Here is a 16,485-nt window from a genome sequence, read left to right as displayed (position 1 = left end):
GAGATATTTTTTGTGAGCACACACATTGAGCATCGGCCGCATTTGTGGTGGCCTATCACTCGTGGGAGAGCCCTAAGAGTTGACTGCGTTGTTGCAAATTTTTTGACCGGGTAGGTATGTACCAAGATGTCCCTATAATTCTTCTGTCTTTTAAATGCAAATCTCGGGACAGTGGGATTAAAGTCGGGTGTTTTTAAGAAGTGCCAGTGCTTCTTCACTATCCTTCTAAGGTAGTTACTTATTGGGCTGTATGTGGTAACATAGGTGATTCTATCCTCCTTGATGGACCTCTCTGGAAACAAGCATCTTTCACGGTTGGTATGTTGAGCACGTTTGAACGCTTGATGTACTATTCGACTAGGATATCCACGAGATTTTAAACAAAGTTTAAGGGCTTTACTTTCATTAATGAAATCGCTCATTGAAGAGCAGTTCCTCCTAATCCTAAGAAATTGGCCCACCGATAAGTTATCTCGAAGACTTAAAGGATGGAAACTGTTATATTTCAACAGAGTGTTTTTGTCGGTTGGTTTCCGGAAAAGGGTGTTCATTAGATGTCCTGAAGGGGCCTTTTTGATCAGGATATCTAAGAAAGGAATTTGCCAAAGATCAGAGGACATGGTGAATTGAATACAGCTATTTTGTTCATTCAGCCACTTAAGAAAAAGATTCAAACTGGTATGGTCACCCTTCCATATCATAAAGACATCATCAATATAGCGGTACCATTTGGTCACGTTTCCTTTGAAAGGATTGTTTTCATGGTAAATGGAAGCTGTCTCAAAAGCATCCATGAATAAATTCGCTAGGTCGGGAGCGAACGTGGCGCCCATGCTGGTGCTGTGTATCTGTTGGAAAAAAGAGCCATCATACAGGAAAAGGTTCTCTGTTAATGGGAGGCGTATACATTCTAAGATGAAATTTGTGGGTACCGCTTCCCGAGTTGTTGTGCGTTCATTCAGAAAACATTCCATTACCTTTAAGCACTCTGGTTGTGGAATGCTGGTATATAAAGCTGTGACGTCCAGGGTGACAAGTAAATCTTCTTGGTCGATCACCAAATCTGTGAGGTGGTTAAACATACTCGTGGTATCCTTAATAAAAGATTTCATGGTCCTAACAAAAGGTCTCAAGAACCAGTCTGTGTAAATGGAAAGGGGTTCTAGAATAGAATTGAGGGTCGATACAATTGGTCTACCTGGTGGTGTTAAACTGTTCTTATGCATTTTAGGTAGTAAATAGAAAGCTGGAATGGCCGGGTTCTTGTTGATCAAAAACCTCTGTTCATCGACAGAAATCCAGCTTTCTCTCAAAGCATGGTCCATGAGGCTTTTAATCTCATCTCTAATTCTAGGTGTGGGGTCGCGGTCCAATTTCTTGTAAAACACAGTATTATTTAGTTGTGCTCGTGCTTCTGTTTCATAAAGCGCTACATCCCACAGAACTATTCCTCCCCCCTTGTCGGCAGGTTTAATCAAGAAAGTGGAGTTGTTTTGGAGAGATTTTTAAGCCTCTCGTTGCCCATAAGACATATTGGGGGTCATTCCGAGTTAGGAGTTAAGGGGAAAACGATGCCGGAAAAGGATTATCGGCATCGTTTCCCGTTAAGGACTATTCTGCCCTACCAGACCGTTATTTACGGCGCCGTAAAGTACAAGGTCGTAAATAGCGGTCAAGTAGCTCGCGCCCGACATTCCATGCCAAAATTAGCAGCATGGCGTAAACCGGAGCTGATCCCAAGTAATGCGGACATGCAAAAAACAGCCTCCAAAAGGCCACAAAGTACCTTACCGGCATGGAGTAAATAACGACATCACCGAGAAGGTGTTAAGAACCATGAGCAGTGTTTCCAAGAGGCACAGGTGCACTCAATCAGCACAGGTGGAGGCATTGGAGACTGGCACAGCGCAAAAAGAGCACACCCACACACCACACCCCCTCCCACACCAAGATGATACCAATTGTAGCAGCATTCCTGGAGCTGGAGGCCCTGCTTGCAAGGCAGCAACTACAACAACAGCAACAACAACAACCACAGCCCCACCACAGAGGATACACAGGAGGAGAAGGAGGGTGAGACAGGCCCAGCATGCCCTACCGTTGCAGCCAACATTACCACGCCGCCAGCCCCCAATCCTCCGCATCAGAGCCTCCCCCTTCAACCTCACACCAGAGCAGATCCACACCCTGTACCGGCTTGACTGGGACACCATTACCACCATAGTGGACCTGATACATGACGATATAGTGAGCCTCATAGAAATCAGCACTGCCACCCCCACCTCTACTGAAGGTAGTGTCTGTGCTCCACTTCCTTGCCACAGGCACCTACCAGCATACAGTGGGACACATGCATGGCATTTCACAGCCCATATTTTCCCGGATACTCAACCAAGTACTGGATGCCCTCCTCAACCACACAAGGGACTACATATCCCTACCCCGGACTCCCCAGGAGATATATGATACAAAAGTTGCCTTCCATGCACTGGCAGGCATGCCAAATTGCATAGGTGCCATCGACTGCACCCACGTTGAATTGGTGGGCCCGCATGCCATGGAGGTGCCGTATCGCAACCGCAAGCAATACCACTCCATCAACGTCCAGATGGTGTGTAATGCCAGTAAAGCCATCACACATTTCAATGCCCGATACCCCGGATCAACTCATGACTCCTTGGTCCTGCGGAACTCCACACTACCACGCTACATGGAGCGACATGCCGGACGCCGTGCCTGGCTGCTTGGTGAGTAACCTGAATGAGCCATGGCAGTGCATTGGGGCCGTGAGTATGTTGGCTGCCTACTTCACCTGGGTGGGAAGGGGGGGGGGATGCCTACTTCACCTGGGTGGGAAAGGGGGGGAGATGCCTACTGCACCTGGGTGGGAAAGGGGGGGGGGGAGATGCCTTACTTCACCTGGGTGGGAAAGGGGGGGAGATGCCTACTGCACCTGGGTGGGAAAGGGGGGGGGATGCCTACTGCACCTGGGTGGGAATGCTCACGCCAGTGCACGATGTGCACTGCACAGAACACTGTTCCCCAAGGCAACTGACAAGGCACATGACTACCTAACCACACAGTGATGATTTAGAGCCGACACCTAACACAACATGACTAACAGGAAACCTGCCCAAATACCACAACACATGCACCACTCATCGGTGGCCCTTACACACCGTAAGGGCATCCTGCACCCTGCAGTGCAATAGCACCATGTCGCAGACTCCTGCATCTCACCACACAGGACAGTCATCCCTGGGAGTGCATAGAAGTGAGTCTAACAGGGATCCCACAGCGTGTGACTGGTCCTGCACACCCATAGGATTGCTGCAAGTCACCATGGCACAGATCAGTGCAGAATGATGAGTATGCTACTAACTACAGCCAACCCCCCGTCACCAAAACTCGCACAACACATCAATGAATGCAGTCCAACACTGCTGCATGCATATACGATGCACATGCAACAAGACGTGAGTGCACACCATAACCCATCATGAAGAAGCTACCCCCTCCATCATTCCATTGCACAGGACACATAGCCGGGCCAGTAATGGGGTGAATGCATCCTGGGACATGTGTGTATGGCCAGTAATCACCTTCTGCCATGCAAGACTAGTACAGTTCTCCACCATGAATTTACAAACACTTACCTTCATTCCACTCTCATGCAGGTGATGCTGCCTACCCTTTGAAGCCGTGGCTCATGACCCCGGTCCGCAACCCACAGAACAGGCATGAGGAGCACTACAATAGATCCCATACCCGTACACGGGTGGTGATAGAGCAGACCTTTGGCCTGTTGAAGGCACGATTTCGTTGCCTCAGCCGGTCGGGTGGGGCACTCATCTACAGCCACGAGAAGGTGTCCAAGATCACCATGTCATGTGTAATGCTGCACAACATGTGCATCCGTCGGAACGTGCCACTGCCCCCTGACGTGGAACTGCTACCACCAGATGATGATGAGGGGGAGGGGGAAGGAATGGCAGGACAGCATCACGGTGCCGATGCACAGGAAGGACGTGCCGTGCGGCAATCATTGATTGGACATTTCTGACTCACTAGTCAGCTGAGGGTGTGAGGATGACAGGACATCAGGCACTGGGTGTGGGGATACATGTACACCATGCACTGTGGAACATTAAAAGACACATGCACAATGATCAATGTCCACTCTGCTTTTTTTGGATGATCAACCGGTGTATTGAATAATAAAGTTCTAACGTGTACAACAAAACCTCCACCACCACCCCCCTCACCCTCCCCCCCAACTCCCACACACACCCTCACCCCCCCAAATCCCACACACACCCTCACCACCCTCTGCCTCCCCCCAACCCCCACACACACCCTCACCCCCCTCCACCTCCCCCCACAACAACCCCACAATAGTTCAATTAGGACAATATAGGCCACATGTGTGTGCCGGCATGGTCAATGTGCACTCCCAGAACCAGGGGGATCCATGTCATGGTGGCGCAATGTACGCAGTGAATGACGGACCGGGCTGGTCTGGGTGGAGGAGCTTTGTGAAGGTGGGTCCTCCCACTGGGGCTGTGATATGGGGTGTGCTGCTTCCAGGGCATCAGCAATCCGGCCAAGGACTGATGAACTCCTCAATGAGGCCTGTGAGATGCTGGGAACGCACTACATCCATGGCCGATGTGGCCGATGTGCTTGGCAGGCTTGGTATTGGGCTTGCAGGCCTTCCCGGAGATTCTGCAGGGGAAGTGGATACAGGACAGGCAGGTTGTACTCCTTGCCCTGTGAGCCCTGGGGTATCACTCTCCCCGGAGTCGCTGTGTGCCACCTGGCTGTATGATGGTGTGTCAGAGGTATGGCCAATGTCATTGGTGTCCTCCATGTTGGCTCCCGATATTGATGGGGGGCTGTTTGGCACATCGAGGAGGCACATGGCTGCATTTTCACCAGCCACACTGGACTCCTCAGAGTGCAGCGTGGGACATGTGTCCAGCGGCACTCCAGGTATGGGTAGGGTTGCGAATGGGGGTTGTGCACCCTCCATGGGGGTTGCTGGAGCAGGTGGTGTTGCTTGTGTTGTCTTCCTGCTTGCAGGTATGCGGCGGCCCCTGACTCTGCCCCTGGAGGTACTGGCCCGGGTGCTTTCCTGGTCCTTGCTGTCATGCTCGCTGCCTGTGGGGGGGGGAGAGAGAGACGGCATGAGCAATGATTTGGGGGTCAGCATTTCTACATGCCTATGGTATCACAATGGGATTGCAGCGGTTTGTTGACATTTGGGTGGTGAGTGGGACAGTGATCTGGGCTTGGATGGTCAATGCATGCAGATGTCTGGGTCACTCATGTTGGCGGAGTACTGTGATGACTCACATTCACAATGTTTACAATCCCTGCCCCGTGTGCCTCACAGATTTGGCCTCTTTGTGTGGTATGGCCCATATGGGTTACAGCCTTGCACCTGACATCATCCTGGGTCCCACTTGTTACAGCATGATTTCATTAGGGGGCAGAGGGGGGGTTGCCCAACCATGACGTGACACCTTGCCCAGCCCTTGACAGTGACTTACGTTAGGAATGTATGTTCTGTGTTGACTCATGACACTCACCTCCATCAGCGGATGACGCTGCACCGCACTCCATTTCTCCAACACCTTCTATGGCTTATGTGCCCATCATGGCCACACACGTTTCCTCACATGGCATCATTTTGATGAGGGAACCTGGCCCTCCTCCTGTCTCCAGGGCCTGACTTCGGTTTGCCGAGAGGATGGCCCGCACGCTGAGACGGAGGTCATCCCAACGTTTCCTGCAGTCCTTGGTGGTGCGGGGGGTGTTTCCCATGGTGCTCACCCTCTGTGCCACCAAGGCCCAGATCTCTTTCTTCCTGACGACGGTGGGCCTCCGTATATCACTGCTGAATACAGTGTCTGCATGTTCGTGCAGAGTGTTGACCAGTACCTGGAGCTCATCCTGGGTAAAGCGCTCCTTTCTTATGCATGTAGCACCCTTTTTTAATGCTTTGGGCATGATGCTGGTCCCCAATGCCTATTTCTCTGGTCACTATATGCCTCCGAGTCCTGTATGGAGAGGATGGCAGCAGATTGTGATTTTAAAGATGGCCGCCGTGCTCCTTCCCGTTCCTGTGCGATAACGTTTTTTCCGGTTCTGTTTTTTAACGGTGACCGTAAATAGAGGGGTCCGCTATTTACGGTTAGCGCTAATTCCTCTATGTCGGTAGTGTTATGTACGGTGCGCTTGTTGCCGGTAAGGGCTTTTGGGGCCCTTTTACGGCATGGCGCTGAGGTGTATTACCGGCATGGCGCAAAGCGCGTGCACGTGAAGTCGGAATAGGCCGATTTTTACGGTATTGTGCCAGCAAGGAAACGCTCTTTACGCCATGCCGGTAATCGCCTATACTTACCGCCCTACTCGGAATGAGGCCCATTATCTCTAAGATGATTTCGAGTTCGCAAGAGGCCTTGGGTGTCCTCTATGACTTTATTTTCAAAAGCCAACACGGCAGGCGAAAGCATAGAGTTGTTTGGAAAAAAAGTGGATGGAGGTTTCAAACATGTAGTGCTAGTTTCTTTGTTAGAGTGTGGTTCGATTTGTGTCTCGAAGTCACGAGCTCTGGTGATAGGGACAAAACTGAGTCAATTTTTCAATATGTCACTTTCCAGGGCAGTCGAAACGTGTGAGGAGAGGTTAAATACCGGGATCACCAAGTCGGTGGTGGGCCCCGCCAGTTGCGGGTCTGCATTCTTGGTGGTCCCTGTTGCCAACTGTGGCTGGGTCTGCCTCTCCCACAGAAAAAATGTGGCTGGCCGGTAGAAATGGCTGATGTGGTTGGAGTAGTGGTATCAGAGTCACTACCCGAGTTCGAATTAGAGGTGTTATAGAAACTAACATATTTATTTTTTTGTCATCCTCCAAATTGCCCTCTATTTTGTGCCATTTTGTTTTGGTCAGTGTAGTAGGACTCAACTAAATAAGGATAGGTAATAGTTTCTTTATAGTTGGTGGCATCTTTCTTATATTTCCAGACCTTTTTGTCTAGAGTGAGTTTTTTGAATTTTTGAATTTCCTCATGTATTTTCTCAAGTTTTTCTATAAATATTGATATTTAGAATCAACTCATTTCCCTTGATTTTAATTTCTAGGGTTGTAATTTCTTCCTTTTGTTTATCTGCCTCTTCAACAGAGGTATCTATGATGAGGATCAGGAAGTCTCTAGAACATTTGTTGCCTACTGGACTAAACTGGCCTTTAAATTTCAGGTTATTAATGAAAACGCGACGAATATTTTTGATTTGTAGGCCTTCTGGAATGAGGCCTGCTTTTAAATAAGCAAGCATCATCTGACCTTGTGACTCAGTCCGAATAGGTTTCTGCGGTTCCCTTTCCTTTTACAATCTGAAGTGTTTGTGTACAATCTCAAGTGTTTTATCTGTGGTTGGGGACACAGGATTGCACAATATTTTGAATACATCATAGTCACATTGACCTGTGCTATGTTTTGCCTTTGGTTGGGGCTGTTGTGTTATCCGCCAAGATAGCGTGTACGGTGATGAAGGAAGAGGCTTCTCCAAATAAGTATGCAGGGGTAGCACCCCGTACACAAAGCAATACGGTAATTCGCTTTGAAAGTGTGGAATACCCTTTTTACAAATAAATGTGCTGGGGAAGTCCTCCATATACAAAGTAATACGGTAACTCCCCTTGTATGTGTGTAGAAAATCTTGGTTTGCCGTAATAAGTTACAGCTGTGAACTTAAATTTCACGTGACACAGCACTCGCACAAACAGCTGCAAACAGGTACCATGTGACTTTGGCAGCTAGTTATAAATTGCAACTCCGCGCTGCTTGTCCTCTCCCTGCCCTGCGGCTCTGTGAAGAGGACTTGTATTCACTTGGTAGGCCCCTGCTACAGTGATTGTAAACTGCTGGAGTATTGCACAACGTTTTGCCTGCCTGTTGCTTTTGCTGTCCTAATGAAGGGATGTTTTCATTTTTCCCTGGTCTTCATTGTTTTAGAGTCTCTTGACTCTGTGAATGGCAGCCAGCACCAAATCAACAGGGTGTGACTAAGCTTTTCCTCACAACTGGGGTAAGAAACATCCCAATATTCACACTGAAACACTCGGCATTCGAGCAGAATAATAGCGGCTTCGTGAACTGATTCTTGCATTTCCCTGGTAAGCAGCGCCCCTGCCTTTCTAAACCACGGAAGCATTTAATCGCTCTGCCTGCACTGTTTAGTGTTCTAACAGATGGATGCCTTTTTTATGATCCTGTTAGGATTGCTAATGGATTTATAGCCTCCTGATACTGAGCAGGGGAGACAGTGCAGAAAAACGCACAGTGTGTGTTTAAACCACCCACTTGAACTAGGGCAATCATTATCCCTCTTCTTGCACTGCAGTCACTTGCCATCAGAGTGGGGTAAGCATAACTTTTTGATATGTGTCACCAATGTTGGTCATCAACCGCCATTCCAATAATGCTGCCTGCGGCTAGAGTGATACTCTTTAAGTCGCTCTTATCCACCTCTACTGGAATGGTGTCATGTTCTATGTTGACTAATGGTGTTGGGTTTACCCCCAACCCTTGCTGTTGGAGAGAAGCATTTAGATGAATATAAGCATCAGGGTTTTTCAATTTTTGTCCTCTTAACTTTCACTTCCAGGGAGAATTGTCGGGTCCTTTCTGGGATGGTGACTTCCTCTTTAACCTGAATTTCAACTGCATAAGTTAGCAATTGAGCTGACCTAAATGCTTTTTCTGGATCATCAAAGCCCATGGTATTTCCGCTAATCGGGACCAAGCTTTGAAGTTTATTAGGTCCAAACTAATGGCAAAGCGATTGGGAATGTCACTGCCTAAGTAAAAGGCAACAGTGACGTCTCGCACGACCCAACAATTATGGACTATGCTCTTGTTGCCAATGGAGATTTTGAGCATACACCTGCTTGGCAGGAGATGTTTGGAATTGGGTGCTTCCAGGTCCATTTCCCATTTGTCTATCAGTTTGAATGTGGGAATGGCTGGATCTTTTTGGAATTGGCGGAACATGGCTTCGCTAATGAAGCTCTTACCGTTGTTCACACACACTCGAGCGAGAACAGGTTCCTTCCCATCATTTAACTGAACAGGGATGAACAACTGCTCTCCAATTTGCTGAACATCAGCCAGGCTCTGAGCTGATTTCACATCTTTCTGGACTGTAGGAGTGGGAGTTTCTGATTGTGGATTAGTAAAGAACTTTAGAGTATTTCCTTCCAGTGTGGAATACCACCTTAAACTGGAGGGAAGGTTGATTTTCAGAAATAGAGAGGACCCCCCATCACCAGTCTGCTGTCCTACTTCTATAACTGTCACATCTGGAATGTGGCTGTTCTGGAAGTGAAATTCTACTTGGTCAGATTTTTGTTCAACCATGTGGCAGGTGCCGTTTAAACTAACATGGTTGACACTCTGTTTTAATTTTATTGGTCGCCTAGCTTGGGTCCAGAGGACCTTGTTTACGCAATCTATTAGGGGTGACAACCTTCTCAGGAGGTCATTCCCTAGTAAACAAGGGATGCCCTCTGGAGTCATTACTATGACCGGGTGTTTCACCTTGTGTCGCCCAATTTTAATGTCCAAATCTGCAGTCCCCTCGACGGGAATTTCCTTCCCGTAAAAGTTCTGAAGTTGTCCAGGAAGAGAGGTGAGAGGATTTTGGTAATTCTCCCCCCTTCCTGCATTTAGTTCATCAAAGGCCCTTTTGGACAGAAGGGTAGCTTGGGATCCCGTGTCCACCAGTGCCAACATTGTACCCTGCCCCTGTGCTTGTACCGAGGCATAGTATCTTCCCTCCTTCTCCTCAAGGGGGCATAGATAATGCACATTTTTGGACAACTGGTGGGCTAATTTTCTGGTTTTGGACATTGAGAGAGAAGAGATCTGGGCAGAATTCTGGGGAGAATCATGGGAATCTGCAAGAAAAAGTTGGCAACTGCATATTGATGCGGTTTTGGGTTCCCCTGGTTCTGGTTCTGGGCCGCCCCCCCTTTTTGGAGGCAGTCACCAGGATGGGTTTGAACCAGGGGTTTTCGGTATTTTTGGTTCTGGGATAGAATGATGGGCGGCGACAGCTCAATCCCCACATCTACCCAGTCTGGGTTGGAATCCCTTGGGACCCATTTTTCCTTGGGAGGAGTTCCCCCATCTCTGAAGGAGAAGATCCTTTTCCCAGGATCCTCTGAGGATCCCTCTCCCTCAAATTGGAAGACCTGTACCTCCTCCACAAAATGGGTCTGTTTGGGTCCTTTGTTTCTCCTACCTCCTCTCTGCTCCTTGGGTGGCAGACTTTCAGGGGTAGGAGATTTTGTTTCCGGTTCATGGGTTTTCAGGGGCTGTTTACAAGTGGGGAAGGAAGCTTCCTCCAAGGCTTTACACCCCCCTTCCCCTTGTGCCTCTTCCCTGGGAACCGGTGGGTTATCAGGGTGCTGTCCCCGTCATTGTTCTGGAGCACCAGGCCCAGAGTTCGGTGCATTCTGTGCCAGCATGCCCATCTGAGGGTTCTGCTGAGCCCTAAGCACGCGACCCAGCTCCTGTGCCATATTTTGGACCTGGCGCTCAAGTTGGGAAACCCGCTCAGGCTGATATGGGGTTCTGTTTTCTCCCCTATGCTGATCCCGGGAAGGGTAGCTATCCCTTCTCTGGTAGTACCCCGGGTTGGGAAGATTTGGGTACCCCTCCACCCTTGGCCTCCCCTCTCCCGCATTAGGTTGTCTGGGCTCAGGGAATTGGGGAAAGAAGGATGGATGATTTTGGGGCTGGAAATTGGGTGGATACCTGGGAAAAAAGTTCTGCCCAGGGTTTGGTGAAATTCTGCCCTCTTGTGGGAAGTTAGGAGGGAGGTTCCCTGGGTTGGGTGCCTGGTTGGATCCGCCCCCTTGGGCTGGAGGAGTCCACACATACCCCAGGATGGGTCTGTTTCCCTTGTAGCAGGGGCTTACATAGTCAGGGGAGCGAGGGACCCCATTTGTGGGACTACCTCCTTGACTCCCTGTCTGTGACTGGCCGGCGGGCCTTCTGGTCTGAGAATTATTCGGTGCAGGCAGGTTTGTAGGCACCCCCATCTCCAAATCTAAAATGGGAGCAACCTTTACCTCTGCCACCTTGGCAGCAGCAGGGGTGCTGGTCGGTTTGGGGCTTTTCGAGGCGTTATTTTGATTTTCTATGGGCTTCTGCACCTCACAGATCCGGGTAGCCTGTTCAATGACCCAGTCTAGTGACCTTTTCTCATAAAAATCTCTCACTAGCTGGGTCATGATGTATTTGGGCAAGGCATGGAAAAACGTATTTACAAACTCTTTACTGTCCGTGCGCACCCTTTTTGTAGTCTGTGCAAAGGCACGCTTCAATTGCTGCACAAATTCTTGTGGGGCCTGATCCTCCGCACATTGCAAATTGTAGGCTGCCTTGCAAGCCTCCTGGGGATTTCTGTGAACAGAAAAATGCTTCAAGATGGCCGCCCTATATGTGGACCATCTTGAATGGTTTTGGTCCTCCAGCCCCTCAAAGAAACTGGAGTATTCTGGGGAGAATGTCCATTTGACATACTGAATGCAGCTACTGCTGTCCTTCAAATGGAAAGACTCCATCATTTGCTCATAAAGCTCCAAGTGTTCCCAAACAGAATACTTGGCGTTCTTGTGATAAGGCGTGAGGACACTCCCTATCGCCTTAATCTGTTTTAAGGGGTCCTTAAGCAAGGCCCTTTTTGCCTTATTGGCCTTTTTGGTTCGGGTAACCCTGGTCCATTCATCCTCTGACTCAGAAGCACTGCTCCCAGAGGTGCCAGTCTGATCTTCCAGGTTTTCCCGGATTCTGCGAGCCTGGGAATGGCTGGCAGAATGTGGGGACCTAGCCTCCTGTGTCCTGGGCCGCTCAGAGGAGTCTTCAGATCCCTCCTTGCTGCCAGGATTTGATGAGCACCCCCCTCACTGACCTAACTGGGCAGAGGTTTTTAGGATGCCCTTAGTGGGCCTTCTCTCCTGGGATTCCCCACTAAATTGCACTGTGCTTGGGTGCCCATACCCGGATGCCCGCCAATCCATTCCTGGGAGGTACTGGCCTATGAACCCCATACTTTTGGCTGGATAGTAATCTGCCATCCCCGTGGCCCTGGGCTCATGTGCACCATGGGACATGGGGTTGGCAGAGTCCAAGGACTGGGAGAGATGAAGGCCTCTGGTACAAGGGCTCCTGAGGTTATGCTCAGGTGTTTCCCTTTTCCAGCGAACTTCATCTCTGTTAGCCCCTGCTCCCTGTTGCAATGCAAGAGCCTGCACTTTCTGTTCCTCAGTTAAGGCCTTACTAGACTCTATCAGTCCCTCCTGCATGTACCTGTTGCTGGAGCCTATCATTGTGCTGACAGAGAGCCTCATTCTCTCTCTGTGCCTCCTGGTTGGTCCTGGAATACTGGGCCAGTCTTTGCTGCAGGAGGGTTACCTCCTGAGTCCCATCCCTACTGGCCTGTTCCTTTCTTGCCAGAGCATCTTACACCCTCCTGGTGTGCTCTAACAAGTTCTGATGCTCTTTTTGAAGGTCACCCAGTCCCTGGAGGGCCAGGTGATTTTCTTCAATTTTTTCTTTTAATTGGCAGACTTCCTGGCCTAAGGTGTCCCTTTCCTGACTAAGAGCCTGCATCTGTGCCGCCAGGTCGTCCCTCTGCCTTTTAAGGGCCCCAGCTTTCTGGCGCTCTTCTTCAAATTTTGTCTGGGTATCCAGGTCTTTCAGGATCAGTTTGTTGCTCTCTGTCTTCTCCCTATCTAGGTGGCATTGCAGGGTGACTACCTGCTCTGCGCATGCCCTATTGAAGTCCAGTTGTTGCTCCAGCTTTTTCTGACTCTGCAGTAGGGAGTCCAAACCTTCTTGGTACTCCTTCTGCAAGGCCAGAAATCTGGTATCCTGGTCAGACTTTTCCTGTTGCAGGATACCCATATCCTCTTCTATTTTAATGATATACTGCCTACTATTCTTTTCTGACTCCTGGCTCCTCTGCAGCCTCTGCTCGGAAGAGACCAGGTCAGATTGGGAATTCTCTAATGCCATCTGTTGCCTATTTGCCAGATCTTGGCCTTCAGCACATTTGTCCTGTATGGCTCCCATATATAAATATAAATATGCCGCTATCCTGACAATCTTGTCCTGCTCATCTTTGGCTTTAGGGGCCATATATAGTTCACTCAGGGCCACATGTAGTGGACCCTGATCTCTCCATATGTCTGACCCTGTTTCAGTGATCTGGGGTGCGATTGCCTGCAAACAGACCGCCTGGTCCTGATGAACCCACTCACCTCTTGCAAATAGCTTATGTAAGAGGTGTTCTCTGGCTATTTTGATATCTACCAAGGTCGTCATTCTGGAGATTGATTTCCTTCCTGACTTACAGAAGTTTGTATTTTATTTTGCAAAACAGACCGTTTCCTTAGAGCGTTCCTTTGAGGGGTGTTTTTACAGTGTAACACGGCGTGGTGATCCAACAGGATTTATGTATCCTATCAGTTAGCACACTGTATCAAGCTGCAGAAGTGATAGGTCTAATCCAGAATCCCGGACGAGCCCCCAATCTGTTAAGTGACTTCAATTCAGCAATCCCACTAAGTCAGTGCCTCGTCTGGGACGCCCAAGGGAAGCCCTTATTTATATATTTTTAAGACAAGTTATACTCTGGATGATAAACCCTTATATAACGCCCCTCTCTTTGAATTCCCCTGACCTCACTGAGCCAAGAAGTAGGTTTGATTTGCAATTTAAAAGATTTATTGGAAAATTTAAACAATATATATATATATATCACACTTTTATAAGAAATTTATATTTGATGTCACACTTAAGAATATGACAGTGATCAACAAATATTAATATTGTAATATTACAATTCTACGCTTATTTAATTACTTAGGAGTTGGTATAGGAAGGAAAAGGTAAATGAGAATGCTTTTATGGTTTCAAGGAAAAACAATGATGGAAAGAATGCAGTACAGAAATAAACTGATAGGGTTTCACAGGAGATAATATGTTCCCTTTTCCCCTTGTGGCAATTCACTCCCCCTATGCAATATAAGGAGATGGAAGTAAAGCACACGGTTTTCAGGAATACAATCACAATACAATATGAATTTCAGTTCCCCCCTAGCAAGTTTAGAGAAACAGGGATGGTTTTAAACACAGGCAAAAGTACTTTTAAATGTGGTATGCAAAGAAGGGAAAAATATTCTAAAAATGATTTTAATTCCCAGTAGGAGGTTCAGGGTAGGTGATAGCTATTTAAGATTAGTTTAAGTCACACTGGCAATGCTCAATGAAGGATTATCAGGTTGAAAATGAATTTTAGCAGTTCAAGCAAAAGACGGCTATCTTTGACAGGAGCTAATTTTTCAATTTGCAGCAATTTTTCTGAATGCGTCGAGCGTGATTAAGGAATACCTTTAAGGAATAGAAAGTTGGTTTTAGGCTTGTTGGAAGGATTAGAATCTTAGCTTTCAAATGAAAGTTAAATCTCGCTCCTAACACACGCGGTTCCAAAGATACGTACAATTTTGTGAAGGTAGTTTCTCGAAATTAAAGTAAACTTCAGAATGAAAAAAATGACACTTTTACAGCTTTGAAATGACAGAATGAACACACGATTCCTATGATGCAGTTCTGGACAGGTTCAAATGTTTTGAATCAGATTATTCTAAACTAAGAGATGGGTTCTGCACAGGCCTCAGGATACTCACTCCTAATTTTGTAAGGAATGGGCCTCGTCACGGATCTGGTCAACAGGTTGGACTGGACTTCTGGCGGCTTCTGGTACTGGTTCTGCTCACAGCGGTCTGGTCTGGGTCTGCTAGCGGCACTGCGGTCTGGTCTGGGTCTCTGGTTCTGCTGGTCTGGTTCAACCGGATTCTGGATACAGCACTGCTTCCTGGGTACTGGCACAGGGTTCTAGCCAGAATCAAACAGCTCAGCCCGGCTGTTTGAATAATTTGCAAAAGATTTTGAGGCCTGCTGAAAAAGTTCTGAAGTCTGGATTCTAAGTTTTGGAGATGGTCCTTCTGGATATTGTCTGGTCCGGCAAAGCGCTTCGCAAGAAAATGGAAAGTGAGTGTGTTGTCTGTCCAAAGCAGTCTCTTTTTATGTGTTTTGAAAATGGGTGTGTGCGTGGGCATATCTAAGCCTGCCCCTCACAACTTATCATTGGCCAAGCTCTCCTCTCTCCCTTGATTGGGGGAAGGAATGGAGCATCATCAGGCATTAATTTTATGGCATTCAGAAAGAACACTCCCCTTGTCAATTTGCACACAAATCTATTTTTGATCCAAATACATATTTATCTATGTACCATTTTTCTAATATTATATGTCCAGTTAACATATTTTCTGTAGCACCAAACCATCCGATCCCTGTCTTTGTAAGATGTCGTGTCCACTTATGACAGAATTCTGTCCTTTTCATGAAGAACACAACCTCTAAACTTTTCCAGAATTTACACAAACATGCACAAGGAATATGGGCATCAGATTTTTAACATACATACATTCGGAGTAATACCTTATTTTCCGCTACTACCCCCCAGAACATACCACAGAGTCCTAACACCTCTTAAAATGTGCACAGAAAAATCACAAGAATAATGATATTAATTATATAATTTTGACAAGTCTGTACTATGAATTATCTACCTTTTTTAAAATTATTCTCTGGCCCAGAGGGGTGTGGTTTCACAAAGCACATGGTGGAATTTCTGGTTTGTCCACTTCCTCCAACTCAGGTTGCTCACAGAGGCAGTGCTCCTCCCAGTTTCTTCCAAGAGGAAGCCATTTACGACCCCCCCTAATTTAACATTTGCCTGAGCCAAGGAAAGCTCATTGTTCTGTTTCCCTGCTCCCAGCTGCTCCTCCCCTGATTCAATCAGAGAGGTGTAATATCCTTTTGGTGGGAACAGCAGAAGGCAGCCAGGCATGCGAATGCAGTGGCTGGGCAAGTTTCAACTCCTGTCGGGGGTAGTTCGTGGGTAGTTGCTGGGAAGAATTCAATCTCTTCAAGCCAGGCTTCAGCCTGGCGTGAAGAGATTGACAAATGTCACTTTTGTTCCAGTTTTCTTCATTCAAATAAAACTTGCAATTTTTACACATGCAGCTAGAAAGCTGATTCTAAGTTCAAAACTATGACCTTTAAACAGTTGCAACCTATGTGACACTCAAAAGTAGGTCACTCATTTAATTTAAAACATTTCGATTTTAGTGGTTTTAAATCCAATTTCAGTTAAGCTGCTGACATCCACAGATCAGCCAGTTTTGTTATAAACATTACTTTAGGCTGTTCATCTTTCCATTCTGCCAAATGTCTGCTGGTGTTCAGTGAGATTTTTGAATATCTTGCAATGTTTAAAATAGGCATTTTTAGCTTGCATTTCAGAGAAACAAAGGTGATTTCAAAACGTTTTTTTTTAGCTAACA

The 16,485-nt window shown here is 47.5% G+C and overlaps 1 protein-coding gene across 25 annotated transcripts in view; it reads left to right on the top strand.

Moving 5' to 3' along the window:
- Window positions 1-16,485, top strand: part of LOC138503201 (mucin-2-like) — a 1,598,433-nt gene that overhangs the window by 984,567 nt on the left and 597,381 nt on the right. The gene's annotated exons all lie outside the window — the stretch shown is intronic.

The sequence above is a fragment of the Ambystoma mexicanum genome, chromosome 11 (genome assembly GCF_040938575.1).
Source record: "Ambystoma mexicanum isolate Mex_15411 chromosome 11, UKY_AmexF1_1, whole genome shotgun sequence".
Lineage (NCBI taxonomy): Eukaryota > Metazoa > Chordata > Amphibia > Caudata > Ambystomatidae > Ambystoma > Ambystoma mexicanum.
The sequence above is the reverse complement of the archived record's forward strand: the minus strand, read 5'-3'. Positions and strand labels throughout refer to the sequence as shown.